Source organism: Phaethon aethereus (assembly GCF_964289735.1).
Source record: "Phaethon aethereus genome assembly, chromosome: 4".
Lineage (NCBI taxonomy): Eukaryota > Metazoa > Chordata > Aves > Phaethontiformes > Phaethontidae > Phaethon > Phaethon aethereus.
Window position 1 is genome coordinate 65,963,642 of NC_138578.1, and position 18,908 is coordinate 65,982,549.

Here is an 18,908-nt window from a genome sequence, read left to right on the forward strand (position 1 = left end):
CTGATTACATACATCTGTATGTAATCCATACAGCCTACTTGGGGCAGATGGCTGATGCAAAATCCAGCTCAAAATTTCTATTACATTGGATTTTATTTGTACTTTTCAGATAAAAGCAAATAAAAAAAATGGAATCCCAGAGAAATAGTTTGGAAGAGAAGTTGAGAAGTCTTATTATTTATCCTGATGGCCCAAGGCAGGATCAAGTATTTATATGATAGTTCAGACAGCTTTTTGTCTAATGTACTTAAAATCTACCAGTACTGGGTGCTTCATAATATCACTAGGTAATCTACTCCAGAATTTATCTTTCCTGGTATGAGATTTTTCCTAGTTCTGAAGTAAATCTTCTTACATTTAAAGCCTGGTACACAAAATGGATGAAATACATGTCCAAGATTTTACAGTACAGAATAGGACAAAAATGTTATTTGGTATCTCTTACAGATTTTTGTCTTGTTTATACTTTCAGGTATGAACTGCTGCCCCTTTTGCAGCAGCCTTCTACATGTCTTCAGTCTATGATTTAACATGTTCAACAGTGTCAGAGTTCCCAGATACACAGGTGTTACCCGATTAATTTTTCTCCATTCTGTTTCTACAAGATAGAATATTTCTCTGGAACTCTACTTGATGTCTTCTACCTTACAAATGATAACTAGTCTTTGAGTGTTGCTTTTTATCTTCTAACTTCCAAACTTATTGGAATCTTACTGACTGCAGTGCTTGAAATTGGAGAAGTAAAAGTAGCGTACAGATTTCTATTTAGTTCCAGGAGTTTCTGTCCCACACAAAGGAGAGATTCCAGCTTGCCCCTGTTGATGGTAATTCTTCCCATCCTACAAGGGCTCTGTAGGAGTTATTGCTTCCACAGAGATGAGATCAGCAGCTCCCAGTACCTGTTGGGTCTGAGGAGCAATCACTGTAGAGTAAGTTACATCCTTGCAGTACAGGAAATCTTTTACCTTTGTATGAAGAAGCACTCAAGAGTTTGGGATGAGGTAGGAGTCATTGTCTCACAACATTGTGTAACAACCATCGACTTGAACTCATTTTGATGTGAAGCTTGATGAAAGACTGCAGGGATCCTCACAGGCCTCTGGAACTTGTCTCTTGTATGATCTGAACAGGTATTCCAAATAAAAAATATAGATAAATACATCTTCAACTTGCATAGCTTTCCAGCTATTGGATTTGGATCATCAGAAAGGAAATTTTGTCAGTGACCTCTTTATGAACTCTATCTTTTCTAAGGATATTTTAGCTCTTGAACATTTGATATGTAGCATGAACATCTTGGTTCTCTCTTCCATAAATAAAAACTGAAGACAGTTACTTTAAACAATTTTTTAACATGAAAAGTCAATGTCACAGGCAATAGTGAAGCTTTTGAAGTTTCAAACAAACACTTCTTATTCAGATTATTTTTATCCGCTGATAAAAATAATAAATAATAAAATCAGTTATCTTTTTCACTTGAAAAGATGTGCCTCCGCTTTATATGAGTGTCTTTACCAAATGTTATTATAATGATGAAATAGGGTGTGCTCATTCCTCTCTCATTTTTCAAGGCTGATGTATCTAGGAGGCTTTAATCAAGAAAGATGTTCTTTCCAACTGGAGGATTGCCAATGTGATGCCCATCTACAAGAAAGGCCGGAAGGAGGATCTGGGAAACTACAGGCCTGTCAGCCTGACCTTGGTACTGGGGAAAATTATGGAGAGGTTCATCTTGAGAGTGCTCACAGGGCATGTGCAGGACAACCACGGGATCAGGCCCAGCCAGCACAGGTTCATGAAAGGCAGATCCTGCTTGACCAACCCGATCTCCTTCTATGACCAGGTGACCCGCCTAGTGGATGAGGGAAAGGCTGTGGATGTTGTCTACCTGGACTTTAGTAAAGCCTTTGACAGCATCTCCCACAGCATTCTCCTGGAGAAACTGGCGGCTTGTGACTTAGGCAAGTGTACTCTTTGCTGTGTGAAAACTGGCTGGACAGCTGCGCCCAGAGAGTTGTGGTGAATGGCGTTCAATCCAGTTGGTGGCCCAGTGTTCCCCAGGGGTCAGTTTTGGGGCCGGTCTTGTTTAATATCGTCATTGATGATCTAGATGAGGGGATCAAGTGTTCCCTCAGTAAGTTTGCAGATGACACCGAGTTGGGTGGGAGTGTTGATCTACTTGAGGCAAGGAAAGAGTCTACAGAAGGATCTGGACAGGCTGGAGCGATAGGCAGAGGTCAATTGTATAAGGTTCAATAAGGCCAAGTGACGCGTCCTGCACTTGGGTCACAACAACCCCATGCAACGCTACAGGCTTGGGGAGGAGTGGCTGGAGAGCTGCCCGGCGGAAAGGGACTTGGGGGTGCTGGTTGACAGCCGGCTGAATATGAGCCATCAGTGTGCCCAGGTGGCCAAGAAGGCCAACAGCGTCCTGGCCTGTATCAGGAATAGTGTGGCCAGCAGGAGTAGGGAAGTGATTGTGCCCCTGTACTCGGCACTGGTGAGGCTGCACCTTGAATACTGTGTTCCGTTTTGGGCCCCTCACTACAAGAAGGACATTGAGTTGCTGGAGCGTGTCCAGAGAAGGGCAATGAAGCTGGTGAGGGGTCTGGAGCACAAGTCTTATGGGGAGCGGCTGAGGGAACTGGGGTTGTTTAGTCTGGAGAAGAGGAGGCTGAGGGGAGACCTTACTGCTTTCTAAAATTACCTGAAAGGAGATTGTAGTGAGGTGGGTGTTAGCCTCTTCTCCCAACTAACTAGTGATAGGACAAGAGGAAATGGCCTCAAGTTGCACCAGGGGAGGTTTAGATTGGATAATAGGAAAAATTTCTTCATTGAGAGAGTGGTCAAACATTGGAACAGGCTTCTGAGGGAAGTGATGGACTCATCATCACTGTAATTGTTCAAAAGGCATGTAGATGTTGCACTTCAGGACATGGTTTAGTGGGCTTGGTGGTGTTGGGTTGACGGTTGGACTTGATGATCTTGAAGGTCCTTTCCAACCTAGTGATTCTATAACTCTGTATTTTAACTTTTGTACCAGCTTAAGCCTTTCTAGTTTTAAATTTTGGTTTTTGTACTCCAAAAGTATTTAACTTTTGTCCAGTGTCTGATTAAAACCACCATTAGAATGGCACTTGCATACAAATGACCATAGAGGATTTATTTTTTCCAAATTCATTGTTATAGTTTGATAGTTTAGGGATATGATTCTTCAGGCTTGTAGTTCCCGAAGAGTTCTGTGGTAGCTCATCTATGGATGTTAATAAATTAAACTGAGTGTTTGAATTCAGTTGTGAGATGTGATAAAGCTATTTTAATGAGCCCAGGCAGAGGCTTTTATCAGGCAGTCCTCCAGAGGCACAGAGCTGGCACTCTGACTTTATACATTCAACATTCCTTGTGTTGGCCTTGCTGGGAAAAGGTTACACTTGATTTTTTTAGGTATATATAGTAGCATCTTCTTTTCTGTATACTTTGGCAACTTCACAGTGTTTTGATTGACAATTACTTTGTTAACGTTCCTCACAACTAATGTATTTTATACATTGTGTGTGTCTTTGCCTTCACAGCCTTTATTCTCCCTTTGAATTTTATTTTAAATGTTCTACAAGTATGTCAGCCTAGCATTGCCTTTTTCCATCAGAACAACTTTGTCAGACACTTGACCTTAGCTGAAAATAAATTGTGCATTGAATTCTGTTTGTTGTGCCTGTTGCTGTAAAACTTTTAATTAGTCTAATCATTAGTCTTTTATTAAGCTATTAAGCCAGTAATCATGTACCTTTGATAGTACTGTGAGGAGGAGAACCACACTGTCCTTGGATCAGAGGTTCACAATGCTTTTTAATCAGAATTCTCGCTGTCTTAAAATAAAATTACTGGACACTTTCTGAAGTCTTGAAGAATAATTCCTAAGTGATAGAGAAATGAAATTGAGAAGTCTTAGTAGGAAGATCATAACTTTCTCAGTCTAGGCATTTGTGCAATGCCTAAATTTGGGAAATAGTAGCTCAGACTTGCAGTGTGAAATGGGGTTATTGAGTAATAATGACTAAGAATTTTTAGAAAGTTTTACTTCAGACTAGCTCTAGTCTAGTTCAATTGACTACATGTCTGTTAATAGTTGGAGTGCATTAAATGAACTTCTGGAGCACATCTTCCTACTTAGTTTCATCTAAAAGAATCCAATTTGTGCATTCTAAGTGCATTCCATGATGTGAACCAAAACATGGAAACCGGGGACTATTAGGTGACTTCTTCTGAAGGCACATTCCTGATCTGAATGGAAGTGCTGATATGTCCACATGTCAGAGAGCACTGTGTGAGATTTTTCCATTCTCCAGGGGCCCAGAAAATGTGTGTTTGTTGTATTACAGTTTTATCTCTTTTGCAGAATTCAAATCTGATCCTTCCTAGCTCAGGGAATTTATGGAGACATGCTTAGGGACTGTCCTAATATTTTAGGGATGTTTGTTAAAGATTAGGCCTATGTATTTTAAGGTTTACTATATTAATATCACCAAAATTGTGTCTTGTTAGAGCCAAATTCTCTGTCAGAGATTTTCCTAACGTCTAATCACCATCACCAAGCACCGACGTCATTGAGCAGAAGCTGTTCCTCACTATTTTATAGCTGCTATCACTTGCCTGATTGACAATTTGCAATTAATTTTCATTGTGTGTATTCAGGCTGCTCATTTAGTTGAGGCTGCAGGACAGCACATGTGCAGAACATAGTGCAGAACTCCCATCAGCTAAATAACTTCTTGAATAGGAGAATGTATAGCTGTCCCAAAAATAAACACCACAGGTTTTTAAAGTAGAATACATGTGTACTAGAATTTCAGTGCTGGACTTAGTAAACACACCATCTTAGATCTGCTGTATTGCAGACTGCGTTCTGCAGCATGATGCAGACACACCCTGGTAAATTTTTGTAATTTCTATGTTTCAGGACGCAATTACTTATCCAGAGAGAATATACAAAGTCAGTAAAAACCCAGAGAGAAAATTAAGTCAAGAGCACTGCAAAGAGTATAAATCTATGTGAAGGTTGGCTAATTTTATATATTACATTAGTTTTTTATGGCACTAGAATTGGAACTTTTAAAATAGTGTGCCAAAGCACAGCTCACTGAACATTTTAAGAATGTTTTTAAGTACACTTAGAGTTTGATCATAGCAACTGTGTAGGGTTTTCCTTGCACACCATGACTATACAGTCTAATATTACCACTGTTTGCTATAGAAATGGCCACAAAGCCAAATTAACTTAATTTTGTCTTTGTCATATTTTCTTCAAGCTCAAAAACTACACCTTGCAATGTCTTTAGGAAGGCATAAGATTCCTTTATGTTAAAGAATCAAATTTATGTTCAAAGTGATTATATGTCTTTTAAACATTGTTAAATTTCTTCTAAATCCAGTTATTTCAGAGATGACGCAGCTACCGGATTTATTCTTAGCTCATGTAAGTGCTATCTCAGCCTACTATTGAAAATGTATTAAAACCTTGAATACATGAAGACTTAATTCCTTGTCTTCCATATTCAGTTAACTTAAGGAAAACCACACAGGTTTGTTTTTCCCAGAATTGTATATGTGGAAAGCTCTTCCATGATGGAAGCTAAAAATTGAAATTATTAATGGTAATTTCTTGACGCTTGAAAGTGATGGCAAGTTTCTACTCAGCACTGTAGAGTAGACTGTGGAGTACTGTGTCCAGTTCTGGGCTCCCCAGTACAAAGGAGACATGGGCATACTGGAGAGAGTCCAGTGAAGTTCCACGAAGATGATGAATGGACTGGAGCATCTCTCCTATGAGAAAAGGCTGGGAGAGCTGGGACTGTGTGATCTGGAGATGAGAAGGCATGAGGGTGGATCTCATAAATGTAGATCAATACCTGAGAGTGCTTAGAGGATGGACCCAGACTCTTTTCAGTGGTGCCCAGTGACAGGACCAGAGGCAACACGCACAAACTGAAACACAGGAGGTTCTCAACATCAGGAAACACATTTTTAGTGTGAGGGTGATCGAGAACTGGCACAGGATGCCCAGGGAGGTTGTGCAAGCTCCATCCTTGGAGATTCAAAAGCCACCTTGACATGGTCCTGGGCAACCTGCTGTAGGTGGCCCTGCTTGAACAGGGTGGAGTTGGACCAGATGACCGCTGGAGGTCTCTCCCATCCTAACCATTCTGTAATGCTGTGACTGAAATGGACAACATTTTTTTTAAGTGCTGTTATAGTACATTAATTGTAATTAAATTTCTAGGGATACTTGTGGCCCGAACAATATTTCATTTTTCATCTTTGTTTACATTTCTATGCATAGTTTTGTATTTAAAAGTTATTCCAGGGATAGTCCTCACTGAGGAGAAGAGAAAACTGGATGAATATTTTTAAGTAAAAGGCAGGGAAGACTGTAGTTATGTATTAAATTGAAAGAGTGGTTCTGCAGTGTAAGATGCACTATGTAACTAACAGTTCATGGGTTGGAAATGAATGAGTTTAGGTGTTCAGGGTTAGGTAATTCAGTTCTCAATTAGAGCAATGAATAGATACATCAAAAAGAGCAGTTTAATATGTACTTAAAGATGTAGGCACTCAAGCGTTACATATTATTGCCATGATCAATCTGAAACTAATTTTGAGAATAAATTTTTCTGTCAGTGTAATTTCCTTATCTGTTAGGATTCTTGTTAGTATGTAGAACCCTTGTAGTATGTGTTCTGTCTTTTTTGCCATTTCTCTAGAGCTCTTGATCTGTCTGTTCAACCTTGTTGGTCTCCTGTTTTTGTTAAGAGCTTTCAGTGGCCTAGGTGAGCATCAATAGCTGGAGATTTGAGCCACAGTGTGGAAATGTTGGATCTGTATGCATATGCATGTATAGTATGCAAGAAAGCGAAACTATTTTTGTTTCCCTTTTCACTGTGATTGTGTGTATGGTACTGACTTGATTGCATTCCTTATCTGTAGTATCTCTAAACGAACTGAGTAGGCTAGATGGGGTAAAATACACGTATCTGTTCATACTGGGTTTTACAGAATTTTTCAAAACCTAAGTCTGGGATGTGTACTAAGCTGTTGTCTTTTCCCAGGGGTTCTGGAGCTCTTTCACATTTTTCACTTTAAGTGATTTTAAAAGTTTCTTGATGTGTTATAGCCCACAGGAGCAGCATCTAGATATTCCACAGTGACCCACTTAAGAACGAAAGATTCTATAAGGTTGTGTACTAACTTGCATAGAGAAGATGTCTCCAGTCAAGTCAAAGAATTTTGCAGTTACTAGTTGAACACAGGAAGCTGAACAGCTGAGCTCAGGTCAATATTAGCCTATTTTTAAAAGAAAAATATTTGGTGATTGTATCATAATATAAGTCAGGAATACTACTTTAGATTATAGTATTACATTTTCCTCTTCATCTTTATTTGGAAATACAGGAAATTTTCACCTAACCTGAACTTCTGTCTCTCTTAGGGTCTTATTTAATGCTAGGTGGGATACTGATATTACAATTAAGCTTTTGTTACTTTTTCTTTTTTTATGCTGATAAAAAAGAGAACCTTTATTTCTTAAATTTTCTTACTAAAAACTATCATGTTAATGAAAAACACATTAAAATGTTTGATGCAAGAGCATGAGCTGAAATGCTTGTACTTTTCAGAACTCTCTTTTCTTATAAGCAAAAATCACAGAATCACAGAATCACAGAATCACAGAATCACTAGGTTGGAAAGGACCTTTAAGATCATCAAGTCCAACCATTAATCCAGCACCACCATGTCCCCTAAACCATGTCCTGCATAGTTTTGGTATGGCAATATGGTATTGCATAGAGACTTGTTCATACATAGTATCAATTTAACCTTGTTTGCAAGCATTTGTTACATGGATAAAAATTAGGGAAAAAAGCCTCAACCCACAAAAAAACCCAACCTCTTAAATCTTTCTAAAGAGCTTAAATTTCAAATTTTGATTATCAGGTTATGTTTTGTGTTGAAAGCACACATAAGAAAATTATACATTAGATTTTACAAACTCATGGGTGTTTAAAAAGAGTTTAGTACTCTGAGATGGTCCTGATGGGCACATTAGCTCTCTAACAGTTTTGAAGGCAAGACAGAGTTTAATGAATGTCTTCAGACCTTTGTGCCCTATACTAAACACTTCAGTGGGACATTTGGTCAAAGTATCTTTCTGTGCTGAAGAAATGTTCTGTTAGAACTTGTCAATACTATACCGGTTATTTTAGTAGAGAGGAGATATACATTCAGTCACTTCAATTATCAGTTTGGTTAATAAGAAAAATCGTATTTTTCAAAGTACAAATAACAAGATCCTTAATTTTAAAAAATGAAAATTAGATTTTCTGTGTAATAAAACATGGCTACAGCTGTGGCTCAAATAAACCACCAAATATTATGAGAATTAAAACCACAAAAAGGAGTTTCAGGAAATATTGCAACTACTATGCTAAGCTTTGTAGTACATGCCACCTACTTATACTGGATCTGCTAACTGGATGGTACTTTTTTGGCTAAAAATGATAAACTAAATTGACCACCATAAGTAACCGTTTTTGTTTTTTTGTAGGCATGAATTATGCTCAGAATGCTTCAACCTTTTCACTGATTTCTTATTTTGATCATGAGAACTATATAACTATATTATGAATGTTCCTAACCTTCCATACTAATGAAGGACATTGGCATTTACTGGCCCAATCTCCCGTGGACGACAGACTATCAGAAAAATAGCTTCTCCCCAAGCTGGCAAGCCTCAGCTTGTTGGAACATGCTGTATTTACAACAGTCGTGCTGCTTGGTGAAATCCCAAGAAGTGTATGGCCAGGGATGGAGGAAGTACTGTTAGGGTTTTGCGGGGAGGGAATAACACAATTGCATGGGACAGTTGTCATATTCAAACACACGAAGTCATAATTGCACAGAACCGTGTACATGAAAATACAGAGACCCAAGTTGAGTATAATTGTTTGTTTCTGGAAAACCCTACTGACTGACACATCTCAAAGTGGAGATGTGGACTTTTGGAACTCCTTTGCTATTAACATATTTATTTGAAGAGGTAGAGTCATCCACAGAATAAATAGGTCATAAAATATGATGGAATTTATGCTTGAAAGTAATCAGGAACTAAAGGTATTTTTTATCAGGAGACAGCCTGCATCCTTGCTCGGCTCCTTCAAGCTCAAAGACATGATCATCACTACTGAATATGGAAATCCTTCCTTTAGACTGCAAGAAAAAGAACATTCAGAAAAGTCTGGTTATATTAGTTTGCTACCTTTTACCAAATTAATATAGATCCCATTCAAGACCATGGTTTCTGCATTCATTAAATAAGATGACTCTTAATACTAGCTTTGGGCAATCTGGGGATACATGCAACCTTAATTAAAGCTAGTGCTAAGTGTTGTATGTGGGCAGCAGCTTTAGGAATTAAAACCACAAATGCAGTTATAAAGCTCTGGAATTAGTGAACTGACAGTGATTTTCAGCAGAGAACTATTGAAGTAATTTATTCTTTTGATATTATTTCTTTTGTCTTGCAACAAAGTTTAGCTTTTCAGGTTGGGACATAATTTGTACTGCAAGTTGATAGTGCACTTTTTTTTTTTAATGCCTTATTTATTAAAATTGAAGTTTTTTGCTAATGAGCCAGTAATTACTTTAATGTGGATGATAGCAGGCTTGGATACTATCCTGTGATTAATTTGCAGTTCATCCAGGAAGGGATTCTGATAACTAGTAATAGGGGAAGCACTTATATTTTAAATTGTTTTTACTGAAGAGCCACTTCTTGTAGTTTTATGTGATTATTTTATAATAGCTCTTCTATCTTTTGAGTGCTATAAACACTTGCTTCAAGCACATTTTATATTTTAAACTTTTGAAACAAGGGATAATTTTCATGTCTTTTTCTTTCCCTTTCTATACGCTTAAATACGTCTGATAGGAAGACACACTGCATCAGGCATCACTAGATCTGTATTTGAAAAGGAAAAATAGAAAAAAAATAATTGAATGGTGGAGAAGAAAAAGAGGCAGAGAGCCTGTCTAGCTTCCCATCTCCGACACTGTTTTTTGATCGTAAATAGTTTCTTACATGGTTACAATGACCAGATATCTATCTGACTTAGTCTTTAAGATGTTGTTCCAGAAGTTTATTTGTGTTGTACATGTGAGTCCCTTAACAGGAAAGGAGAAACGGAGCAGAAAGAGCATAGGTCTGATGCTACACAGTCTATGTGTAATGGGGTGTTTAAACTAGGTTGCCAGTTACCTGGCTGCCTGGTTCATCCTTCTGCTCAATTGGTGTAAGATCTTTCTTTCTATAGGCTAGTAAAGTTTAGGGCACCACATAAGTAATAAACACTGCTGTGCAGCATGTTAGATGGAATAACCCAGATGCATTGTTGTTCTATTAGAATTATAATTCAACCTTCAACAAAACCAATCAAATATTGATGTTAGGTCCTCCCCTTACAAATTCTCCATTCATAGAGCTCTTATAGGTTCCTATAAGAGTTCTGCACCCTTGAGGACTTGCAAACTTATACTTACTAAAGCTGGATGCAGTTCAGCAACCTCTAATGGGATAACTAAGATAAGGTTGACTCACTTTCAATGGCATTATGGTGCTTAAATTCCCTTGATGATTAATTCCATTTTTAGAGACTTTTTCTTCCTAACATCAGTAGTTTACTTAAACAGCAAAAAGAAAAGAAGTTAGGGAGAGTAGTATTCTGAATCCTTTGCTTCTCTCTGTGGAAATCTTCAAGTGTAATGACTCTTTTTCGCTGACATCAAATTTCAAAGGTTCTGCAGAGTGTAGCAGCTGTTCTAAAATAAAATTGTACTGTTCAAAGTGCACTAAAGGATCCTAAATTCTCCTATGAGTTTTCCCTCTATAAAAAGAAGATTGACACTAAATTCTGAAATTATTAAGTATTTTGTAAGATACATTTCAAATAAAGTAAAGATCACCCTGGCAACAGCAATGGAAGAGTTTGTATGTTTTGTTTTATGATTGAGACATTCAACAGTACCTCATACAAGTATCTAGGGTTTTGGCAAATGTGGTAAACAGAGAAGTGTCTGTTTTTTACCATAAATATCAAAGGTTTTCAGACTGGGTAAAGAGTTAATATAAGGAAGAAGTCAATTACCGTTTTTTTACTGGTTAAATCACAGCTTTGTGACAAGTTTACTTAATTCTAGTCCCATCTGGTTATTTTTAATGGAATGGAAAAATCTTTCACTTACTTTCTCATTTTACCTCTTAGGAAACTCTTGTTGCCATTTGAAAACCATTCATTCACAAGACATTGTTTTGTCTGTATTGGACAGTATTTTTTTTATAGTCATGGCAAGTTCAGCCTTCTGTGTAAAGGATCTAGGGTTTGCTCTGACTTTTTTTTTAGAGATAGAAAATTATCAGTAATGTCAACCACTATTTCTACAACTACTGTCATTTCTTGGCCTGATTCTTTTGAAGACTCAGGAGAAGAATATTAAGTATGTACTTTATAGCAAGAAAGGACTATGCTGAAATTTCACAGAAGTAAGAAAAGGCCATAATTGACATAATTCACAGAATCACAGAATCACTAAGTTGGAAAAGACCTCTAAGATCATCAAGTCCAACCGTCAACCCAACACCAGCAAGTCCACTAAACTGTGTCCTGAAGTGCAACATCTACATGCCTTTTGAACAATTACAGTGATGGTGAGTCCACCACTTCCCTCGGAAGCCTGTTCCAATGCTTGACCACTCTCTCAGTGAAGAAATTTTTCCTATTATCCAATCCAAACCTCCCCTGGTGCAACTTGAGGTCATTTCCTCTTGTCCTATCACTAGTTACTTGGGAGAATAGGCCATCACCCTCGTCGCCACAACCCCCTTTCAGGTAGTTGTAGAGAGCGATAAGGTCTCCTCTCAGCCTCCTCTTCTCCAGACTAAACAACCCCAGTTCCCTCAGCTGCTCCTCATAAGACTTCTGTTCCAGACACCTCAGCAGCTTCGTTGCCCTTCTCTGGACATGCTCCAGCAACTCAATGTCCTTCTTGTAGTGAGGGGCCCAAAACTGAACACAGTATTCAAGCTGCGGCCTTACCAGTGCCGAGTACAGCGGCACAATCACTTCCCTACTCCTGCTGGCCACACTATTCCTGATACAGGCCAGGACGCTGTTGGCCTTCTTGGCCACCTGGGCACACTGCTGGCTCATGTTCAGCCGGCTGTCAGCCAGCACCCCCAGGTCCCTTTCCGCCGGGCAGCTCTCCAGCCACTCCTCCCCAAGCCTGTAGCGTTGCAGGGGGTTGTTGTGACCCAAGTGCAGGACCCAGCATTTCATCCTATTAAACATACAGTTGGCCTCAGCCCATCAATGCAGCCTGTCCAGATCCCTCTGCAGAGCCCTCCTGCCCTCCAGCAGATCAACACTCCCACCCAACTTTGTGTCAGCTGCAAACTGACTGAGGGAGCACTTGATTCCCTCATCCAGATCTATAAAGATATTGAACAAGACTGGCCCCAGAACCGAGCCCTGGGGAACACCGCTTGTGACCGGCCGCCAGCCGGATTTAACGCCATTCACCACAACTCTCTGGGCTCAGCCATCCATCCAGTTCCTCACCCAGCGAAGAGTAAACCCGTCTAAGCCACGAGCCACCAGTTTCTCCAGGAGAATGCTGTGGGAGACGCTGTCAAAGGCTTTACTAAAGTCCAGGTAGACAACATCCACAGCCTTTCCCTCATCCACTAGGCGGATCACCTGGTCATAGAAGGAGATCAGGTTGGTCAAGCAGGATCTGCCTTTCATGAACCCGTGCTGGCTGGGCCTGATCCCTTGGGTGTCCTGCACATGCCCTGTGAGCACTCTCAAGACCAACCGCTCCATAATCTTCCCCAGTACAGAGGTCAGGCTGACAGGCCTGTAGTTCCCAGGATCCTCCTTCCGGCCTTTCTTGTAGACAGGCGTCACATTGGCAAGCTTCCAGTCTTCTGGGACCTCCCCTGTTAACCACGACTGCTGATATATGATGGAGAGTGGCTTGGCAAGCTCCTCCGCCAGCTCTCTCAGTACTCTCGGGTGGATCTCATCAGGCCCCATAGACTTGTGGGTGTCCAGGTGGCTTAACATGTCCTTAACTGCTTCATCCTGGATTATGAGTATATTGTGCTCTCCATCTCCATCTTCGAGCTCAGGGGGCTGAATACCCTGTGGATACCTGGACTGGCTATTAAAGACTGAGGCAAAGAAGGCATTAAGTACCTCAGCCTTGTCCTCGTCCTTGGAGACAATGTTCCCCGCCATATCCAGTAGGGGATGGAGATTCTCCTTGCCTCTCTTTTTGTTGTTAATATATTTGTAAAAACATTTTTTATTATCCGTTACAACTGTGGCCAGACTGAGCTCTAGCTGGGCTTTTGCCTTTCTAATTTTGTCCCTGCTTGACCTAACGAGATCCTTGTACTCTTCGTGAGTTGCCTGCCCCTTCTTCCAGAGGTGATAAACTCTCCTCTTTTCCCTGAGTCCCAGCAAAATCTCCCTGTTCAGCCAAGCTGGTTGCCTTCCCCGCCAGCTCTTCTTACAGCACATGGGGACCGCCTGCTCCTGCGCCTTTAAGATTTCCTTCTTGAAGGCTGTCCAGCCTTCCTGGACCCCTTTGTCCTTCAGGACTGTCTCTCAAGGGACTCTCTCAACCAGTGACCTGAAGAGGCCAAAGTCTGCCCTCCGGAAGTCCATGATGGCAGTTTTGCTGACCCCTCTCCTTACTTTGCTCACAACTGAGAATTCTATCATGTCGTGGTCGCTAAGCCCAAGACGGCCTCCGACCACCACATCTCTCACCAGTCCTTCTCTGTTTGTAAACAGCAGGTCCAGTAAGGCACCTCCCCTGGTGGGCTCACTCACCAGCTGTGTCAGGAAGTTATCCTCCACACACTCCAGGAACCTCCTAGACTGTTTCTTCTCTGCAGTGTTATACTTCCAGCAGATGTCCGGTAGATTGAAGTCCCCCACAAGAACAAGGGCCAGCGAATGTGAGGCTTCCGCCAGTCGCTTATAGAATGTCTCATCTGTCTCTTCGTCCTGGTTGGGTGGCCTGTAACAGATTCCCAGCAAGGTATCTGCCTCATTGGCCTTCCCCCTCATCCTTACCCATAAGCACTCGACTTGGTCTTCACAATCATTGATTTCTATGCAATCAAAACACTCCCTAACATACAGAGCCACCCCACCACCTCTCCTTCCCTGCCTATCCCTTCGGAAGAGCTTATAGCCATCCATTGCAGCACTCCAGTCATGAGAAGCATCCCACCATGTTTCTCTGATGGTAACTACATCATAGCTGTCCCGCTGCACAATGGCTTCCAGCTCCTCCTGTTTGGTGCCCATGCTGCATGCATTGGTGTAGATGCACCTGAGCTGGGCTATCGACTTCAAGTCTGGCACGCAATTTTGTGGTTAAATTGCAATACATTGGTTTGGCTCAAATACTAAAATAATCTGATGCTTTCCCTCTGCTTTGGATGCTTTTTGGACACAAAAAAATATGCTGCCTGGTTCATACGGTTCACTGGGAAACATCACAGCTTAAAAGAACTGCAAAAGTGTTAACCAAGCCCTGAAAATTTAAAGTTTTTTGAAGTGATGCTAAATATACTAATAAGAAATTCACCGTTCACAGCAGAATTCATCTGAACTTTTTTTTCAGTCAAGCAGACACTTTAAATTTTACACAAAGTTTAGGGCTGAGAGCCTGTGGGGAGAAGTTGAAAGCTTTAGCAGGTATTCAACTGTACCTGCAGCCATTTAATTCCAGTTGCCATGGGTCCCTCAAGGGCCCTGGTGATTTGCACGGCAATGGCTTTCCCCACGATCATGCTACCTGCAGTCACCTGCTTCTTACACTCCTCTCCCATTCCCAAGCCTCATGCCAAGGTTGGGGAGAGGACTAAAGCATCTGTACCACAGCTCAGATCCTCCTCAGATGACCAAAAGTATTTTACAGTGCTCAATTTAATGTCACTGAGAGCACAGGTAATAATAACCCTAATACTCTAATTTTTTAAAAAGATGATTACATTAGTGCCTGCCTGTTATGTCTTTCATCAGATGGACACCTCAAGGACGCAAAAATGCTGAATTCAAGAGGAGTTTCTTCTGCATTTTTCTAGTCAAGTGATAACTGGGTAGTACTAGGTGTCTTGCAAAAAGACTGAATAACCCCTTTGTTGTATTTTTAAGGAATTTCTTTGTATTAAATGGCTTTGGCAAGGATTTGGGCACTTCTGGGACATGTCCATTGTTTAGAATGGTGTGATAACCCTGACGCTGTCATTTAGTAATGATTTTTGAAGAGCACCAGCATTTACTGACTTATTGTCCTTTCAATAAACGAAAATGGTTTCTTGAACACCTTATCGGAAATCTATTAATGGAGATTTTAGTGGATTTTGGGGCCTTGGAAATTTATTTAATACTTTTGCATATTTTTATGCTGGTTGTTTTTTAAAATATCAGGTGAATTTATGATTGAATTTCAGGATTGGTTAAAAATGGTAATACATAGCTTTCATGTATGAAAAATTTGGTGGCTGTCAAATTTAGCAGAACTAAAGCTAGAAATTAAAATGGACACACAAAAATTTTGGTAATTTTACTATCAAAATATTAAAAGACTTCAAAGACTTTCTAATAATCTGGGGAATTAACAAGCTAATAAATAAGTACATAGTTACTACACAAATGTTGCTCGTTTTTCCTTCTAGGAAGTGTTGATCAAAAATGGGCAGCAAATTAGATTTGAAGCCTAGATATAATCTTTTTAAATGGAGCAAGTACTTGTATTCAGAACTTCATCCAGTTTGTTTTTATAGATAGTTAACACACTATAATAAAAATAGGCATAGCAAATACGCAAATATTGGATATTTTTCCAATATTATTGGATTTTTTCCCAATGTTATTGGAAAAATATTGTTGAATACATAGATATTTGAATTGATACCTGGGATAAAGAAATGTGTTTTTCTTTCCTGTGCAGGTAAAATCAAAACTCTGTGGAATTTACTACCACAGAAATGGTTTTTTCTTTCTGCAATGTATGTAGAATAAACTATCCCTGTTCTTTTATATGCAAATGTGGAAAAAAGGTAAAAATATGATCTAGATGAAGAAGAACAAAAGCTCCTTATTTTCTTAGAAAAGACGGAAGATATGTCTGGTATCATGCCAGGAGAAGGAGAAAAAATTCTTTTAAACTCTGAAAGGAAAGACATTTCGTTTCCAGACCTCCCTTAGAACCAAAGTTCTGATTCTCAAAACTGTTTAAAGACAGTGGGAGAACTGCTGCAGGTGGCTTCTGAGAAACCAGAAAAGCCACTTCAGATCACAAATGAAGAGACTGCTGTGTCTCAGTTTGCTGCTTGGTTCTTAGATTTCCTATTACCATCTGGACATGTCAATGTACTGGATTGTTTTAAAGCAAGAGATTGCTATATATCTACTACCTTCTTATTCTGAGGCTCACTGCTGTGGTAATTTGAGTGCAAATTAAGCAAGAGAATTAAGTAGCCATCCAGTGCACGGTATATGAATGGCTTTTAATAACTTGCACTGCTGGAGCTTATACAAATGATTTTTCTTTGAACTTTACTTTCTTCTAAATATTCTAATGTTCTGCAGTGTTAAACCCACCTCTATCCCTTTATCAGTTACTTAAAAGGAGATATTTTTATGTGCCAACATCAGGTGGCTGGCACAAAGTTAACTGAGTGCTAATCACGGTTCAGAAATTTTCTGTGCTCAGAACTCATTATACCCAAAGCCAAAAAGTGTCCTCCTGCTTGGTTCTTATCTTTGCAGGTTTTCTAGGTACCTTAAGAGTGCAGTTTCTTAAGCATTTGAGCACATAAAATCAATCCATTTTCAAATTAACCCATTTTATTAACTTATTTTGAAGAGTCATGAAGAGAATGTTCACTGTTCATTTCATTTTACCTAAGGTCGCAAGTATAAAAGTGTTTCTGTCAGACAGACTTCTGTGGGGATTAAGTATTTGCTAGATCCTGGAATCAAGAGGGCTTTCTACACACAGATATTTTGTTGAATCAAAGTAGTTATAACCTCTGAACGGTGAAGGTGTGGAAGGATTTCCCACAAAGCCTTGGAGGAGAGGAACAGCTGTAAGATCCAGAGGATGGAGAGGATTCATTTGGGTCTGATTCTGGGATGGTCTTACACTTGCCAGAAGATCATTAAATGTTCTTTACATACTATTTTAAAATGTGCAAAATATAGGACAATGCTGTTGACATCATCAAGATTTAAGCAGTTGTATAACTGATTGTTTCCCCCCCCTCTGCTAAACTGGTGATTGACTTAAACATTAAGAATCACAAGTCTTAATAACACTTGAATTCAATACCCTCTAAAAGTACTTGTACTAAAAGTTTGTCTTATACATTTGTTACTAAACTTGCACATTGTCAGAATTGATAAAATGAGAAAAGACTGATATCTTTTTCCATTAATTGAAGTAATAATTCTTTAATATTTTGCCATTAGTCCAAAATATGATTAAATAATTTCCTAAATGTGTTTTGATTTAATAATTTCTACTTTAAATTTCTTTTTGACCTTATGAGTGCAACAGAACAAACCATTATTTTTTTCTCATGCGCTAATTTTATGTTTGACCAAATTACAAAACAGACTATATTCACAGAGAGACTTTCAGAATGTTAGTTTAATATGCTTTTTATATTGTATCTGAGGAAGACTTCAACTTCAGTACTAGTCAGCATATATTTTTAAATGGCTCAAATGTTAGAACTACCTGTAATATATTGAACTTAGTCCTGTATCATTATTCCAGTGTCATTACTTTAATCTAATACTTCACTATTACATTTTTTATTTTCAAATTCCAGTAATCAACTATATCTGCTGCTGCAACTGATGAACTCTAATGCTTATCTGCAGATGTTCCACTTCTACTTATAACTTTCTTAAGTTGCTTTAAGTTTTGCTTAAGTGCTTTCTGATTGCATTAGGATGAAACTTTACAGGTCTTTACAAAGGGGAGACTTCCTCATGACACGTGGAGAGGGAGAGACTTTTTCTTATTAGTAAAAAGAAAACTTTGCAATGCAATTAAGACAGAAAGTTGAGACTTGTCTAGAAAAATGTCCCTACATTAAGAATACTTGAATTTCGCAGTGAAAACAGGTCTAAGTTGGGTTGAACTACATGTTTTGGATATGCAGAAAAGGTTTGATTCTGCATGGTCCCTTTGATGTCAGTGTAGGCTCTCAGCTGCTTTAAGCACGTATGAGACCCAGTTGTTTAGCAGAGAAGCAATTAGTGTTCTGCTTAAAAGTCTCCAACTATAAACCCCACAACTTTGAGGTAAGAACCAAGAATTCTTATTGGTAATAGGCTTGAAGGACTAATTATTTACTCCCAAATTACTCTTGCAGATTCCCCTGCAACCATATAGGCAGCCTAGAACTGGCACTGGTTTGTTTGCCTAACTTTGAGTACTCATGTACACCAGGAAACAAATTATCTTTGCAAGCAAGGCAAAGTATGACAGCAGTAGGAATTATTTAGGAGATGAGAATATATATGTTGATTCCCTCCCACACCAGTGACTGGTAGTTCCTTACCTTTTCCCTGGAAGCTTGCATAGTTCTTAATGCATTCATTGTTAGAAGAAAAAAGCCCAAGCAAACCAGTGAATAATATTTTGATGGCAATTATTTTCCTATTTTTGAGCTGCTTAGGCAGGAAGTACTTTTATTCATGGATAATTGTTCTCTGAAATTGTCCAAAAGTTTTGATAAACTTGCAACCAATTATTGTACCAGC

General features: G+C 39.2%; 1 protein-coding gene across 3 annotated transcripts in view; it reads left to right on the top strand.

The window, feature by feature from the left end:
- Positions 1–18,908, top strand: part of KCNIP4 (potassium voltage-gated channel interacting protein 4) — a gene marked incomplete at its 5' end in the record, with an annotated part of 489,155 nt that overhangs the window by 11,685 nt on the left and 458,562 nt on the right. The window lies entirely within an intron of this gene.